The sequence below is a fragment of the Protopterus annectens genome, chromosome 1.part1 (assembly GCF_019279795.1).
Source record: "Protopterus annectens isolate FY-2018-M chromosome 1.part1, PAN1.0, whole genome shotgun sequence".
NCBI lineage: Eukaryota > Metazoa > Chordata > Ceratodontiformes > Protopteridae > Protopterus > Protopterus annectens.
The window spans coordinates 1,986,904,612-1,986,922,031 of record NC_056726.1 but is presented as its reverse complement, the minus strand read 5'-3'; the positions used below and the strand labels follow the sequence as shown (position 1 = coordinate 1,986,922,031).

At 47.6% G+C, this 17,420-nt stretch overlaps 1 protein-coding gene across 1 annotated transcript in view; it reads right to left on the bottom strand.

Moving 5' to 3' along the window:
- Positions 1-17,420, bottom strand: part of LOC122816787 (dynein axonemal heavy chain 8-like) — a 9,517,065-nt gene that overhangs the window by 7,336,566 nt on the left and 2,163,079 nt on the right. The gene's annotated exons all lie outside the window — the stretch shown is intronic.

Genomic DNA, 17,420 nt, shown 5'->3' with positions numbered 1-17,420 from the left:
CCCGCAGGGCCAATTCCGCTGGAGGAGCCAGGGAGTATAGAAGGGCCAGCACGTGGAGCTTTAGTGTTCAAAGCCGGTCCGGAGCTAAGAAGACTGCAAAACATTTGTGTTTAATCTGGCCCCAATGAAGTCCAAGATCTGGGTTGGTTGAAGAGAAGATTTTTTTGATATTGATTGTGATTCCCAGTTGGGAGGCCAAGTGGAGGAAGTAATATCTGGCTGAACACAGTAGATGCCTGGTGGGGGTGGTCAGGAGCCAGTCATCCAGGTACAGAAAGACCTGTATTCCCTGGAGTCTCAGGTGGGCAGCTACAACTGCCAAGACTTTGGTGAACACCCTGGGGGGCTGTGGTGAGACCAAAGGGAAGGACCCTGAACTGGTATTGGCTGGCTCCTAGCCGGAAGCGGAGAAATCTTCTGGATTGCCTGTCCATCAAAATGTGGTAGTACACATCCTTGAGGTCTATAGAGCACATCCAGTCGTTCTCCTGCAGGAGTGGGAGAATGGATTGAATGGTGACCATCTGGAACTTTTCTATGGACACTGACAGGTTTAGAAAAGACAGGTCGAAGATTGGTCTTAAGTCCCCTGTCTTTTTTGGCACCAAGAAGAACCTGGAGTAAAAGCCTAATCCTGACTGGTCTGGGGGGATGTGCTGGATTGCTCTGTTTTCTAGCAGCTGGAGTATTTCTGCGGCTGCTGCCTCCCTTTGATTGGGTGGAACATCGGGGAGGCTCCGGGGTTTGGGAGGGAGATTGAGAAAGGGGATCTTGTAACCTCTGGATATGATTCGAAGCACCCAGCGATCTGTTGTAATGGACTCCCAAACTGCTAGGTGCCTCGAGAAATGCCCCCCGACTGCCTCCAGAGTGGAGCAGTCGGGTAACCCTTCAGAGTTGCTGTGTGGGCTGATCAGAAAAGGGTTCTCTCGACCTGAAATTCTTCGGTCCACCTCTGCCTCTGGGCCGGCGTCCACCCTGTCCTCCTCTGCCTCTGAAGGACGAGGGGTCCGGAGCGAAATGGGACTGTTGAGATTTCCAGAACCACATATTCTTCTGTCCCTTTTGGTTCCTAGAGAAGGACCTCTGGGGAGCAGCGAAGCGGACTCTGACGGCAGACGTCTTCCTGTCTTTCTCGCTCTGGACCAGCGTGTCGCGTATGGTCTTGCCAAATAGCGAAGAACCGTCAAACGGGGCATTAGCAAAGGACGCCTTGAAGTGTTCCGCAAAATCGCAATGGCGGAGCCAAGCATGCCGTCGTAAGACAATGCCCGCTCCACTAGCTCTAGCGGCTCCTTCCGTAGCATGGAACAGGAGCCGCATAGAGGTGTTCGCAATGGATTTGAGAGTGCCCATTCGGGTTGAGAATACTTTCTTATCCTCGGCCGACATGGACTTTGGGGGCGACCCGGCATATTCTTTGATGAGATCCCGCTGGAGTTGTATCACGTGTGCCATATAATTCATCGACCTTACAGAGAAGGTGGCTGAAGCGAACATCCACTTCCCCAGGCGGTCCATCGTCCGAGACTCCTTGTCTGGAGGATGGATCGAGGAACTCTCCTGGGCTAGTTCCTTTCTGGTGGCGGCCGCCACCAACATGGCATCTACAGGAGCACCCTTGCTCCAACACGTCCTATCAGAAGGGGGGCTTAGAATTTTATCTGGTCTCTTTGGAATGGGCTCCACAGTGTCCGGCTCCTTCCATGCCCTGGTAGTAATCAGGTCTACCAGGGGATCGGCGGGAGGGGACACCCAAGAGGTAGATGGGCCTGCGTCAAATGCCTCCAGAAACACAGATTCATCAGAGGAAGGTTTTTGGGCTGACCACCCCCCTCTAATTCGAAGCAGTTCCATGATGTCTCCAAAGGAGACGTCTTCGGGAGGTGACCTTGGGGAACCTTCCCCTTCCTCTACGTCTGTGTCTTCTGTCAAGGACTCATGTGAGTCCAAGTGCCTCCTCTTGCACTTACGTTTGTGAGGAACCTCCTCGGGGGGGGCTGTCCGAAGAGGCCTCACCAACCACATCCTGTTCCTCCAAGGGAACTATCTGGGACGTAGGCGCAGGCTGTTCCTGGGGCCGGGTGATGGAAGGTAGGCCCGTCTGAGAGGGAGTGCAGGGTGGAACCATAGCAGGAGCCTGGGACCTCGAATCCCTTGACAATACCCTCTCCATGACACTGAATGCCGAAGGAGATGTGCGGATCGGAGCCGGCGCCGAAGCAATTGGATCAGAAGGGCCACTATGCTCCGACCGAGACAGAGCCGAAGACACACTGCCACTTCCGGATCCAAAGCTCAGCTCTCGGCTCCGAGAGCTCGGATCTGAAAATGGACCCGACAAACATGAGGGTGCTTTCGGCGCCGAAGTACGAGGTACTATCGGTGCCGACACTCCCCCGGCTCCCATGCTACCCGGCTCTGAACCTTGGAAGTGGGTCAGAGAAGGAGCAATCGGGGCGAAAAAGGGGGTCTAGCTCCCTCCCGGAGTGGGGGAGGCAGGAGCACTCACATCTGCAGCTGGGCCTGGAGGAACCTATGCATCATCCGGTCCATGTCTGCATCGGACAACCTTCAGGTTGACCTAGAGGAGGCCACCGAGGCGGGCCGGGAGTGCCGCCTCGATGACCTCAAAGGCAGCCGGGTCTCCTCCTCCTCCGGAGAAAAACGGGGTGAATGGAGCTGGGAAGGAGAAGGCCCGGAGGCCCTGGGGGAAGCTGCTTGCTAAGTCAGCTGGGCCGAGGAGGAAGACTCAGCCCGCCGCTTGTGGTGCTTCTCTTTTCTCCTCTCCCTCCTAGCTTCCCACTCCTCCTGGCCTGAGGTGGGAGGCTGAGTCCCGGGATGGAAGGTGGCACTGCCGTGGCAGGTGCCACGGAGGGAGAGGAGGACGAAGTCGAGTCTGGGGGCAACAGTCCCGCCAGAATCAACTTCGGCCTCCTGTCCCTCAAAGCCCTGGGGTTGAAGGCTGCACAAATGGCGCAGCCTGAGGAGAGGTGGTTAACCCCAAGGCAGATAACACATTGAGTGTGGCCATCCGCTGGGGACAGCTTATGGCCACAGTCGGTGCATTTAGAAAAGAGGGCTTTAGGGGCCTCAGACATGACTAGGGACAAAATTACACTAGGCCCAAAGACAGACACGCCTTCACACACACGGAAGGAGGTAATTTAATAAGAAGTTATGTTCTTACCATAACGTTCCATGTGAATTGTTCATCTCGCCTTTGTTCTTACACACGGGTTTGGAGCCGATCCTCGACTCTGAGTCGGCCGCATCACTAGCTCCGCATCTTCGAGAAAGCTCGAGGCACAGTAATATCCCATGATCCTCAGGTGCTAACCCTCAGATCTAGTTTGCTATACCAGAAGAATCCCTTTAGAACTGTGTCTTGAACACTTATAAACAGATACTACACAGTGTCTGGAACCCTACTCTCAAATAGAGGAGAAAAGATGCCATTATTAATGTACAATAATATGCTAACAATATCTAGAAAAGGCTGAAAAGGAATTCAGTTGAAACTGTTCTCCCAGACCGCAGGACGGGGGATGTAAGAACAAAGGCGAGATGAACAATTCACATGGAACGTTATGGTAAGAACATAACTTCTTAATGTGAAATTGTTCAATCTCGCCGTTTGTTCTTACACACGGGTAGCGCCCCTAGCTCCTTTTTCCTGGGTGGCTCAAGGGAGAACATTCCTGAGTACAGTGGAACCAAACTTCGCCCTGTCCCTGGAGCTTTTGTCTAGTTTATAGTGGGCGATAAAATTATGTGGTTTTGCCCAAGTTGCTGCTGCACAAATGGTATCTAAAGGCAAACGAGCGGTATGGGCTGAAGAGGTAGTGATCGCCCTTGTAGAATGAGCTCTGGGTTTGAAAGGGAGTTGCTGTTTCGATTCAGCATATACAAAATTTATGCAATCTGAGAGCCATTTGGATAAGGTAACTTTCGTTACTGCCTGTCCTTTCCTTTGGTCAGCATATGAGACAAATAGTTGGTCTGACTTTCTGTACTCTTTTGTCCTATGTAAGTAAAATCTCAGTTGCCTGTGAACGTCCAATTTGTGCAATGTGCATTCTAACTTATTGGAATGTTTTTTAAAGAAGGTAGGTAGTTCGATAGACTGATTGATGTTTTGAATCAAACAAACCTTCAGAAGGAAGGAAGGAAGGACGGATTGGTGCGCAAGGTAACTCTATCTGGATGAAAAATCATGTACGGGGGTCGGACAGATAGAGCCTGCAACTCTGAAACTCTCCTGGCGGAAGTGATGGCAACCAGAAAAAGTGTTTTCCACGAAAGAAATTTTAACGGAGTTGTGGCTGCTGGTTCAAATGGGGGCAACATGAGTTGTGACAGCAAGAGATTAAGATTCCAAGGGGCTATTGGATTAGGAAAGGGGGGACGGAGGTGAAAGGTACCTTTCATGAAGGCTTTACAAAGCCTGTGGGACATAAGAGAACCATCTTCACGGCCAATACGAAAATTGGATATAGCCGCCAGTTGAACCCTTATAATGGATGTTGATGCTCCTTCTTGAAAAAGTGTGGTAAGAAAATCTAGTATCTTGTGTACTGGAGCCCCGAATGGATCTATACCTTGTTTGGAGGCCCAGTGCGCAAAACAGTTGTATTTGCTGTTGTACGATTTCCTTGTAGATGGTTTGTGAGAAGATACAATAATTTGTTGTACTGCAGGGGATAGTAACTCCGACCTGGCTAAGATGGGAAGCGGAGCAGCCAAGCTGTCAGTTTGAGGGACTTGAGGAAGGTGTGAGGAACTCCCGACGAATGTGTCAACAGGTCTGGCTCCGGGTCCAGCATCCATGGTTCCTCCACTTGATGAGATTGAAGGAAGGGAAACCAGATTTGTCGAGGCCAGAATGGGGCTATCAGTATTATGGTCCTATCCAGATGTTTGGCTTTCTGCAAAAACCTGGGAATTAGTGGAACAGGAGGAAAAGCGTAAAGGAGACCCGAGGGTCAATAATATACCAGTGCGTCCCTGGGGACACCCCCTGGAGGGGGTAACAGGGCAAAGTAGCTTCTGCATTTGGCATTCAATGGGGATGCAAACAGGTCGCAGCAAGGCTGGCCCCATCTGCGGAAGATCTCTTCCGCCACTTGAGGTTTGAGGGACCACTCGTGAGGGAACAGGATGGCTCTGCTCAACCTGTCCGCGATTACGTTGGAAGTCCCCGGGATGTGCGTTGCTATCAGAAAGCATCCAGTGGACTTTGCCCATAGCCAAATTCTGAAGGCCTCTCTGCATAACGGGTAAGATCTGGTTCACCCTTGCTTGTTTATGTACCAGACCACTGACATGTTGTCTGTCTGAACTGTCACTGTTCCCCGAGGTAAGGACTTGTGAAAGTGTTGCAACGCTAGAAACACTGCCCTCAGCTCTAGAACATTGATGTGCAGATTGTACTCCAAGTTGGACCATTGACCTTGGACTGTTTGTCCCTGAAAGAATCCCCCCCACCCTATCAGGGAAGCGTCCATGGTTAGAGTTGCTACTGGACTGGGTAATACAAATGGTCGTCCTGGTGTTAGCTCTTGACTGTGTATCCACCACAAGAGATCCTTCTTGCAAAAATTCGTGATCAAGATTTCGTGAGACAGTGGAAGTTGTCGATACGAACACTGGGCGAATAGCATCCATTGAAGAATCCTCATATGCATCCTGCCTAAAGGAACTACAATAAGGGAGGCTGCGATCAAGCCTAGTACTCTTAATATTTGTCATGCAGGGACTCTCTTGTTGTGTAGAAGGACCGAAATTTGATGCCTGAGGTCTGACACTCTTGCTGGGGGGAGAGTAACTTGAGCCAGGGAGGTGTCTAGCTGTGCTCCTATAAATAAGATACGCTGTGACAGCGATAAGACAGATTTTCCAAAATTCACCGTTATGCCTAGCGAAGAGCAGAGACTGATGGTGTAATCCCTGGCTTGTAGAAGACGATACTCGCTGGTGGCGGACAGGAGCCAGTCGTCTAGATAAGGAAACACCTGGAATCCCCTTCGTCTCAAGTGAGATGCTACTACTGCCATGCATTTGGTGAACCCCCTGGGGACTGAGGTGAGACCAAAGGGCAGAGCGCAAAACTGGAAATGACTGGCTCCCAGCCGGAAGCGCAGGTGATCTCTGGACGCCCTGGCCATCTTGATATGGTAGTACGCATCTTTGAGATCTATAGAGCACATCCAGTCACCCTTCTGCAGAAAGGGAAGGATTGACTGTAGCGTGACCATCCGGAACTTTTCCTTTTTCACAAAGGTATTTAATTTGCTAAGGTCTAAAATTGGCCTCCAGTCCCCTGTTTTCTTTGGAACTTAAAAGAACCTTGAGTAAGTTCCGGATCCTATTTGGTCCGCCAGGACTGGTTGGATGACTCTGTTTTCGAGCAACCTTCCTATCTCTACGGTTGCCTGGTCTGGCAGACTGGGTGGAACGTCTGGGAGCTTTTTGGATTTGGGTGGCATTTTGATGAAGGGAATGTTGTAGCCTCTGGTAACTATGCTTTTTACCCAGGAATCTGATGTAAGATTTAGCCAGACCTCTGTGTATAAAGCCAAGCGACCCCCGACTGCCTCCAGAGTAGGACAGTCGGGCCTGCACTCAGGAGTGCTGGAAGGGCTTTCCAGAGAAAGTCTCTCTGTAGCCCTGATTTTGCGGACCCCCTCTGCCAGCTGGGCGGCGTCTTCCGTTTCTTCCCCCTCCTCTGCCTCTGGAGGGGGCGTCACTTTGGGTGTGCTGAAAAGATCCCTCAGTCTTTCGGAACCACATTTTTCCTCCTCGTTGCCCTTTAGGGTAGGGTCTAGATGGGACGGAAAAATGGACCCCTACGGCAGACAGGGTCTTCCCTTCTTGTTCACACCTCGTGAGAGTCTCCTTTACTTTGGGCCCAAACAAGGAGGCACCATCAAAGGGGGCGTTGGCAAAGGAAGACTTAAAAGCTTCCGCAAAGGAGCATAAGCGCAACCAGGATTGCCTTCTCAGGGCGATCGATGAAGCTGCTGCTTTACTCGACCCTTCGGCTGTGTATGAAATCAGCCTCATGGACGAGTTCACTATGGAGTTTAGGGTGTTAAGTTGCGCTGTCACTTTCTCGGCGACAGCAGCATCTGTGTGTCCCTGGAGAGTATCTCCCAGTTCCTTAATGAGATCTCTCTGTAAACGCGTGAAATGCGTAAGGTAGTTGAGCGATCGGATGGAAAAAGTCGCCGAACTAAATATGCGCTTCCCATATCTGTCCATCGTCCTCGAATCCTTATTAGGAGGATGGACAGAGGAAGATGATTCAGACATCTCTTTCTTAGTGGCCGCCGCCACCACCATAGTATCCACGGGAACCCCTTTTGTAAGATAAGATTTGTCCTGGGGGGCCATCATGTATTTATTTGGCTTACGAGGGACTGGTTCCACTGTAGCGGGCGTTTCCCAAGCCGTCCGGGCTATTCGATCCATGAGATCATCAAATGGCGGAGTCACCCAGGAGGTAGAAGGTTGAGTCCCAAATGCCTTCAGCAAGACCGATTCATCCACAGAAGGGGTAAGGGTTTGCCAGTCCCCCCTTTGTTTCAGGATTTCCAAAATGTCTGCAAACGAGACATCCTCAGAGGGGGTCCGTGTGGACCCTTCTATTTCATCTCAATCGGTGTCAGATGTGAGAGATTCCTGGGGGGGATCTATGTGCCTCCTCTTGCACAATCGTTTCCTCGGAACATCCTCAGCGGGAGCTTCTGGGGATGCATCTGAGGAACCAGAGTCGCCCTGTGGGGACTTCTGAGGCATTGGGTCTCGACGCTTGGTAGGAGCCGAAGGCACAGAAGCAGAACGTGGACCTTTTGGGGAAGGAGACGAAGATACTGATGAAGTATGTGTCTGATCAGACAAGACCTTCCTCATGATGTGAAAGGCACTGGTGCCCCGACCCGAAGATCCGACCCGATCAGAAGAAGGAGGTCGTTTCTCCGGAATCGGAACCACGGGCTCCGACACCGAGGACGGATCCGAACTGATCTGAGCCGAGGCACCGAGGGGAAGAGTCAGAACCGATATCTCAGTTCGACTATCCCCCCCCGGAACCTAGGAAAGATCTTCAGCTCCGAGACTCTCCGGCTGGTTCCAAAGGAGTAGAGGTCAACGGAGCCGATAGCACTACTGGAGGCTTCGGCACCGAGGGCTCTACAATCATCGGTTCTTCGAATCCTAGCTCCAATGACTCGACGGGTCTCGGAGGAGGAAGTGTTGAGGGAACAGGAATAGTCTCGAGTTTCGAAACCAGCTGGGACGAAACCTCGATTAATTTGGACAAAGCCGAGTTCTCCATAAGCTTCTGTACCACTCGGTCCACATCGGAGTCAGAAAGGGGCCTCGAAGAACGGGTCGAAGGGATCAAAGCTGTCACCGAGCGAAGGATAGCAGACAGTGGTACCTCTGACACCGGCTCCAAGACCTGAGCCTCGGTCAGAGATACACACTCGACACCTGGCACCGAGGTCACAGGAGCCGGCGTCCGAATCTGAAAAGAGGTGCTCGGAGCCGATGACTTGGGCTCTGACACTCTTGAAGACTTCGACCCCTTCGAAGACTTGAATACCTGTTCAGCCTTGTCCAGGGCCTCTTGAAAATCGGGTTTAAGCAACCCTCTGTCAACCAACTTCCTGCGTCTTTCCAGCATGATCCTCCCACTAAAGGAATGACAAATGGAACAGTCTTCCTGCAAGTGGAGAGGGCCAAGACAGTAGACGCAGGATGAGTGGTTGTCAGTAATGGACATCTTCTGTCCGCACTGACACCTTTTAAAGCCAGATTTGGCTTTCTCTGACATTTTGAAAAAATCCAAAAACAACACAGCACACTTAAGAAAAAACACTATATAATACTAAGTGTAATAATTTCAAAGTTTGGAATAATAATCAACAATTTAAATCTAACCTAATATATATATAAAAATCCAAAACACACAGCACACTATGATATATATCTATATCTATATATATATATATATATATATATATATATATAAAATAAAAAAGAGAAAGTTAAGGCAAAAAATTTTTAAAATACTGTCAATCCTGACAGAAAAAACCCGTAGGCCTTAACTAGAGAAAATTTAAACTAACTAAACTAGTCTAAATACTCACAAATAACACCCTATACTATATTACTTATTTAAACACTAAGATATGACTATAAACCTGTAGAAAAGAGAAATATATATCAAGAAAGTAGAAAAAATATATACTGGCCTGAGCCTCTCAATGCGATCTGCTGCTAGCGGCAAACTAGATCTGAGGGTTAGCACCTGAGGATCATGGGATATTACTGTGCCTCAAGCTTTCTCGAAGATGCGGAGCTAGTGATGCGGCCGACTCAGAGCCGAGGATCGGCTCCAAACCCGTGTGTATGAACAAACGGCGAGATTGAACAATTTCACATCTAAAATTAACTACAAAAACAGTTAACAACTGGAAACTAAGTAAGGAGCAACACACACACAATTTTTTACTACTGCAATAGAAAAAGAAAAGGATTTTTCTCACAAAAATGATCTACTCCCACGCCTGGAACTCATTCAGAGCTGCTGACTGAACCGCGGCAAACGAGATCTGAGGTCAGGAAGGGATAGCAGGGGATTATGGGCAAGGGGGAGGAGCTTGGAGCTCAGATCTTAGCTGTTTGAAGCTGCCGGCTTGGATCCGATATGGATCCGATACCCACAGGCTGATGGACAAATTAAGTAAACTGCTTCAGATCAGATAAATAACTAGAGAATTTTAAAATATAATTATACTTAGCTCGAGAGGTTTGGCGACACATCTGACATTGGAAGCATCAAATAAGATACGAATTAAAATGGAGAGGAGCATTACAGGTAGAGAGAAAAGCTCAAGAGTTTTTGGTCCTTGTGGGCTGTAGTACTGTCAAGTCAGATCCAATTTCAGAAATGAAACCACAGGTTAAGGAATAAAAGAAGACTGACAATATCAGATCAATTGATTTGCCTTCCTAAAAACTTTTGTCCTGTGCAGATAAAAACATAATTGCCTATGGACATCCATCAGTTGCAGTATGTATTCACCATTGTTATTGAAGTTAAGGAAGAAAATGGGCAACTTAATGGTTTGATTGATATTAGTCTCTGAAATAACTTTAGGTAGAAAGGAGGGGTTGTTGCCTAAGGAAACTCTGTCTTTACAGAAAATCAGGTATGGAGGTTGGAAAGATAAAGCCTGAAACTCTGATATTCATCTTGCAGATGTAATTGCCACTAGGATGGTGGTCTTTCAAGACAAAAACTTTATATCACAAGTCGCTGTGGGTTCAAACAGGGGATGAACGATAAGACGTAGCACCAATTTTAGGTCCCATAAAGGAGAGGGATCCTTGTGAGGTGGCCATAGTAATAAAAGCCTTTCAGAAGGCTTTGCAAAGTATGTGGAAAATCAATGACAAGTTATCTTTTCCAGTGTGAAAATCAGAGATAGCTGCTAATTACACTTTAATTGTAGAGGCAGCTGTCCCATTATCAAAGAGGTGAGCCAAAAATTCTAGACCGGAGTGGATAGGTGCTATGAAGAAATCTAGATCATGTTGCTGAGCCCAGATTACAAACCTCTTCCATTTACTACTATAAAGTTTTTGAGTGGATGGCTTATTGGAAGATAGTAAAATATGATGGACTGCAGAAGACAGCATAGGCTGTCTGGCTATAGATAGAACTGGAGGAAGCAGGCCATCAGCATGAGGTTGGAAAGACTGGGATGAGTCATTCCTGTTGGGTGTGACAGAAGATCTGGAGTGGGTTCCAGAATCCAGGGTTTGTTCTGTAAATGAGGCCAAAGGAAGGGGAAACCACATTTGTCAAGGCTTAAACAGGACAATGAGGATTACTGTTCTCTTCAACCTGTTTGCTTTCTGGAGAAATTTGGGGATCAAGGGGGTAGGGGGAAAGGCATACAGGAAACTGGGAGGCCAATCGTGTATGAGAGCATCCCTTGGAGAGTCCCCCGCTGGGGAGATTAGGGCAAAGTAGCTGCTGAATTTATTGTTCAGGGGGGATGCAAAGAGGTCACAGCAAGGTTGGCCCCATCTGGGGAAAATTTCTTCCTCTACTTTCTGGTTGAGGGACCACTCATGAGGCAAGAGAATGGATCTGCTCAACTTGTCCGCTGTCACGATGGACATTTCCAGAATGTACATTGCTGTAAGAAAGCAGCTGAATGAGATTGCCCAATTGCCACACCCTGAGTGCTTCTCAACACTTGGTATGATCTGGTTCCTCCTTATTTTTTTATGTACCAGACCACAGACATGTTATCTGTTTGAATCGCCACTGTTCCCAGAGGAAGATCAGTCTGGAAGGCTTGCAGTGGTAGAAGCACTGCCCTCATCTCCAAGATGTTTATGTGCAAACTGGCTTCATCGGCAGACCAGGTGCCTTGGACTGTCTTCCCCAGATAATGTCCTACCCTCATCTAGGAAGTGTCCGTGGTCACCGTGGCCTGTGGTTGTGGGGGAACAAAAGGTTGGCCTTGTGTTAACTGAGCGGAATGAATCCACCATGACAGGGCTCTTTTGCAGGTGTCCGCAATGAGAATTTGGCAAGACATTGGCTGATGGATAATTGACCACTGTGCAGCCAGAAGCCATTGTAGTATTTGCATGTGGAAACTCGCCAGCAGAATCAAGACTATAGTTACAGTCATTGAACTTAGAGCCTGTAAGACATGACTGGTAGCTTGCTTCTTGTTCTGGAGTAGCCTGTATGTTTGGTGCCTGACTGTCAACAGTTTGGAGGGTGTAAGTTTTGCTATCATCTGAGTCACATCCAGAACTGCTCCTATAAACTCCAGTGTTTGAGAAGGGTCCAAGTGCGAATTCTCATAATTTATGGTTATACCTAGCTCTGTACAGATCTGGATAACAGAGTCTCTTGCTTAGATAAGTAGATGCCTGGTTGGGGCAGAAATGAGCCAGTTGTCCAAATAGGGAAACGCATGGAATCCTTGTCATCTCAGGTGAGCCCTCTACCACTGCCGTGCTTTTGGTGAACACTCTGGGAACAGCAGAGAGACCAAAGGGAAGTGCTCTGAACTGGTAATGACTGTCACCCAGCCAGAAGCATAGGTGCCTCTGGATTGTGTGTCCATCTTTACGTGGTAGAAGTTTGGACTGTACCATGACCATTCAGAACTTGTGGCATCGAACTGACTTGTTTAGTCTGCTGAGATCCAGAACTGGTCTCCAGTCTCCTGTTTTCTTTGGAACTAAAAAGAACCTTGAATAAGTTCTGAATCCTCCTTGGTCTGGGGGGACCTCTTTGCTGACTATTTTGTCCAGCTGTTTTGGAATTTGTATGACTCCTTGATCCCTTTGTCTGGGTGGAATATCCAGGACTTTCCTGCTCGGGGGGGGGGGGGGCTGGTGAGAAAAAGGGATTCGATAACCTCTGGATATTATCCTCTGCACCCGTAAATCGGTGGTTATTTTTAGCCAGGCTCTCCAGTGCAGGGATAGTCGACCCCCAATTGCCTCCAGATGTGGGCAATTAGGCCTTCTATCAGGAGCGGTGGAAGGGTTTCCCAAAAAAATAGTCTCTGGGCTGTTTGTTCGGCAGGCCTCCTCTGCCATGAGGGCAGCATTTTCTGAAATTGTGCCCCCCTCTGCACTTGGGGGAACTCTTTCCATATGTGTCCTGGTAAGACCCTTGTGATTCCTTGAGCCACATTTTATCACAACCTCTCTGACACTTAGAGTATGGTCTCTGAGGGACGGAAAAGCATATGCCCATGGCAGAAAGGGTCTTATCATCCTTTACATACTTGGATAACATATCTTTGACCTTGGGACTGAAAAGGAATATGCCATCTAACAGAGTGTTGAAGAACAAAGACTTAAAAGGATCTGCAAAGTCACACAGATGCATCCAGGCATGCCTCCTCATAGATATGCCAGAACCTGCTGCTTTACTAGTTCCTTCAGCTGATGTGAGATGAGCCTCATGGAAGAATAAGCTAAAGCATGTAGCATTGCCAGTTGGGAAGCAAACTTTTCTTGGACTCCCTCAGCTATGGCTCCCTCAAGGGTATCTGACAGCTCCTTGATCAGATCCATTTGAAACCTGGTGAAGTGGGAAAGGCAATTCAGCGATCATAAGGCACAAGTTGCTGAAGAAAAGACTCATTTCCCACATATATCCATCATCCTGGAATCCTTATTAGGAGGATGTACAGTGGAACTGTCCTCTAATAGTTCCTTTTTGATAGCTGCTGCCATGACCATGGCATCTACTGCAACCCCTTTTGTCCAAAAATTCTTGTCAGCTGTTGCAGTGATTATCTTGTTTGGTCTCCAGGGGGTTGCCTCTATGGAATCTGGGCTCTCTCAGGCCTGCCAAGAGATCAATTCTATAAATAAATCAGTGGGTGGAGTAACCTAGGAGGCAGATGGTCGGGATCTGAAAGCCGCCCGGTACACTGACTCCTCGGGCAAAGGATTACTAGTCTGCCAGCCACCTCCTTGTTTTAAAATATCCAAGATGTCCCCAAAGGTAACATCCTCTGAAGGTGACTGTTGGGATCCATCTCCCTCATTGAGGTTGGTGTCTTCCATGGCTGACTCATCGGTGGAGTCCAAAGCCTAAAGTCCTGCTGACCCTGTGGAATGTCCTGGTAAGAAAGTCTGTGCAGGGGGTGGAGATGGGGCTGAAAATCCCAGGGGGAAGGTGACTTCCTACTTGCAAAAGCAGCTACAGCCCTCTCCAGAGCCCCAAAGGCTAACTGCTCCTGAGTGGAGAGGGACTCCAGCTCTGACAGGCTATGCCTGTGGGATGGAGTCCTCTCTGGTTCAAATCACAGCTCGACTGGGGTAGAAGCCGGTGCTGAGCTCACCTCTGCAGAAGCTCCAAGGTGCATAGACTGCTCAAAAGGTCTGGGAGTCAAACACATCTATGGCCTGTGAGGCTCACTACAGCTCCAACAGCTCTCCGGTTCTGAAAAGACTGCAGTGCTGTGAGCAAAGGTCCAATCCAAAGAAAAGGAAATATTGGATCTGAGCTGGAAGATACCGGGTGTCCTGCATCCTATAACTTTGAGGCTTGTCCTGAAGTCGGAGGAACCAGAGGGAGAGTGGATGGCTTAGATAAATCTGGGACCATTTGGTTTGAAGCAAAGGGGGACTTAATAATGCCCTGCACCCACAACATTTTCTGGACCATCCACTCAACGTCTTCTTCCATAAGGCTTCTGGTAGAATGGGAAGAAGATGCCGAAGGAGACTTTGACTTGAAAAGGAGACAGTACTCTCAGAGGCTGGATATGACCACAAAGGCTCTCACCTACTGTTACTGGACAGACTTGGAGCCAAAAAAGCCGGATCTGAGAAAGAAGTGGTCAGCGCCGAAGGCTCCAATCAAGCTACTGGATCACCCGATTTAGAAGTTTTAGGTCTCAGCTCCGAGGAATATGTTGGAGCCAAGGAAGGTCTCTTCTTCCCTCTAGCTGAAGTTCTTTCTGGAGGAAGAAGCAGGGTTCGAGTGAGCAGATTTAGACAGAGTTCTGGGGTCACTAACAGAAATGGCCTCACCAAAGGATGAAGGTAACATGCCCCTCAAAATAAGTTTTTTTTTTCTTTCAACCAGAGCCTTGTGATTAAAAGAGTGGCAAATAGCGCAGTCTTCCTGTAGATGTAGGAGGCCTAGGCAGTAGACATCCAAAGTGTGCGAATCAATTAACAGAATTTTGTGACCGCACTTTGCACATTTTTTAAAGCCTGCAGGCTTATCCTGTTTCACAGCTATTGTAAAGATAAGAGAGAGCAGAGATCACAGGCACACGCACAGGCAGCAAATCCTCACTGAGACAGGGAGGAAAAGAAATTACAATAAAAATAAAGAGAAGGAAAGAAACTCTCTTTTTTTGTGAAGAAAAAGAAACGCAGGAAGGGTAAAGCTACTAACAATAGTAGCAAAGTTACCAAAATGGTATATGGAAGAGAAAGGAAAGTAACCTAATAAAAAATGGTTACTGCAGGGAAAGAAGATTTCAGAGTAAAAGGTGGGGAGGAAAAAACTAGTCACACCATCAAAAGTTTAAGAAAGTAGAAAAGGATTTATGAGAAAAACTCTAAATATCAACCGACTGTCCAAGAACATAAGGTTTAGACCACATCTTCACGAAGCAGCAAACAAGATCTGAGGTAACACGGAGAGGGGCTTTGTGGGCAAGGGGAGATGTCAAAGAGCTTTTAAGTTGCCACAAGCTTACTAATAGCTGAGTTGGACCAATATGTGAGGACAAAATGAAAACTGACAATATCAGATTTAATGTTAATCCTTTTCAGTGCAATGGAATGCAAAGTGGTGGAAATGAGGTATGCTGTTCTCTACAATGATTCTGGAGTGAGGTTACTAGAATGAAGATGGCTTCCTATACCTTTTAGATAGTCAGAAATGACTTTGAATGTAAGAGACTGGATAATGGTATGCATCTTAGTAGATTCTGTAACTTAACCCCTCTGACACACACAGACACACACAAACACACACACACACACACACACACACACACACACACACACACACACACACACACACACACACACACACACACACACGCACAAAACACCACTCTTGGCACTCAACTTCTCAACTTTTAACTTCCAGGGGAATGAATGGGGCAACGAGCTCTCATCCCTGGCAATAATGGGTCTGTAGGGCTACTGAGAAGGAGGCTTGAAGGTCAATGAAAGATCAGGGAATGGGAAAAAAACACGGGGCTCTGACATAATCTAGGTATATTTTTTTAAATTAATCCAGGTATGTATCTTGATCAATACGGGGTCATAACAAAGGTGAAGACAGCCTTTACAGAACCATTTGAGAACTTTAAAGCATGCAGATATATTCTATCAGCACTTCCTGTGCAGTGTTATAACTCATCTTTTTCCTTAGAGTCTGGAAACTTCACAGTATCCTGAGCATTTTCCTAAATTTGAACAGTGGTATTAGTGCTAAAGTATATGACGTATAATGAGAAGTTATGTACTTACCATAACGTTCCATGTTAGTTGTCTTCTTCTCGCCTTCTTTCTTGCTGGATGGGTTCGGAGCCGAACCTTGGCTCCGACTCGGCCTATTACTAAAGCTCGAGAACTATTTTCACCGGCTCGAGGCTATACTATGTCCCATAATGCTAAGCGTCATATACCCAGATCTCGTTTGATAGCTAACACTATGGACATACATGTCCCACCACAAGAAAAGAGTAAATCTATCAAATATAGTTAAAAATGAGCTCTTCTACATATATCTCTTACAAGGGCTACCAAAAGGGGAGCAAGAGAGCTAACTGAGAAGATAACTGGTGACAAGAGATATCTCACAAGATACTCTAGGTCTTTCCAGGCAAGGGGGATGGAGGGTGGGACGCAAGAAAGAAGGCGAGAAGAAGACAACTAACATGGAACGTTATGGTAAGTACATAACTTCTCAATGTTAAGTTGTCAAAATCGCCTTCATTCTTGCTGGATGGGACAGCGTCCCTAGCACCTTAGTCCTGGGCGGCTCAATGGAACAGACTCTTGAGTACAGTGGAACCAAAATCAGCCCGACTTCTGGAGGCGATGTCCAGTTTGTAATGAGAAATGAAGGTATGAGGGGAGGCCCATGTGGCCGCTGCACAAATAGAATCCATGGGTAACCTTGTTTGAAAAGCTACTGAGGAAGCTAATGCTCTAGTTGAATGGGCTCTAGACTTAGTAGGGGGCTCCTTATGCCTCAATTGATAAATTAACGTGATAAGAGAGGTCAACCATCTAAACAAGGTTACTTTAGAAACTGGAAGGCCTTGCTTTCCCTCCACGTAAGACAGGAAGAGCTGTTCTGATTTTCTTGACTGTTTTGTTCTATCAAGATAGAAGCTTAGTTGACGGTGGATGTCTAAACAATGTAGTCTTCTCCCAGCTCTATCAGAATAATTTGGGAAGAAGACTGGGAGATCAATAGTCTGATTAAGATTATTTTCAGAGAGTACCTTAGGTAAAAAGGAAGGATTAGTCCTAAGAGACACTCTATCTTTGTGAAAAACAAGATAAAGGGGGCGCACAGAGAGAGCTTGTAGTTCCAAAACCCTTCTCGCTGAGGTAATAGCTACCAAGAAAAGTGTTTTCCATGAGAGCAGTTTTAACGAGCAGGAAGCAGCTGGCTCAAAAGGAGGCAGAATTAAAGAAGACAGTACCAAATTTAGATCCCATGGTGGCGGAGGGTCTTTAACCGGGGGCCTAAGTAATAGGGTTCCTTTTAGAAAGGCTTTGCAAAGCTTGTGGGACATAATACTGGCCTCTGACAAGCCAACGTGGAAATTTGCAATAGCTGCCAACTGGATCCTGATAATGGCTGAGGAAGAGCC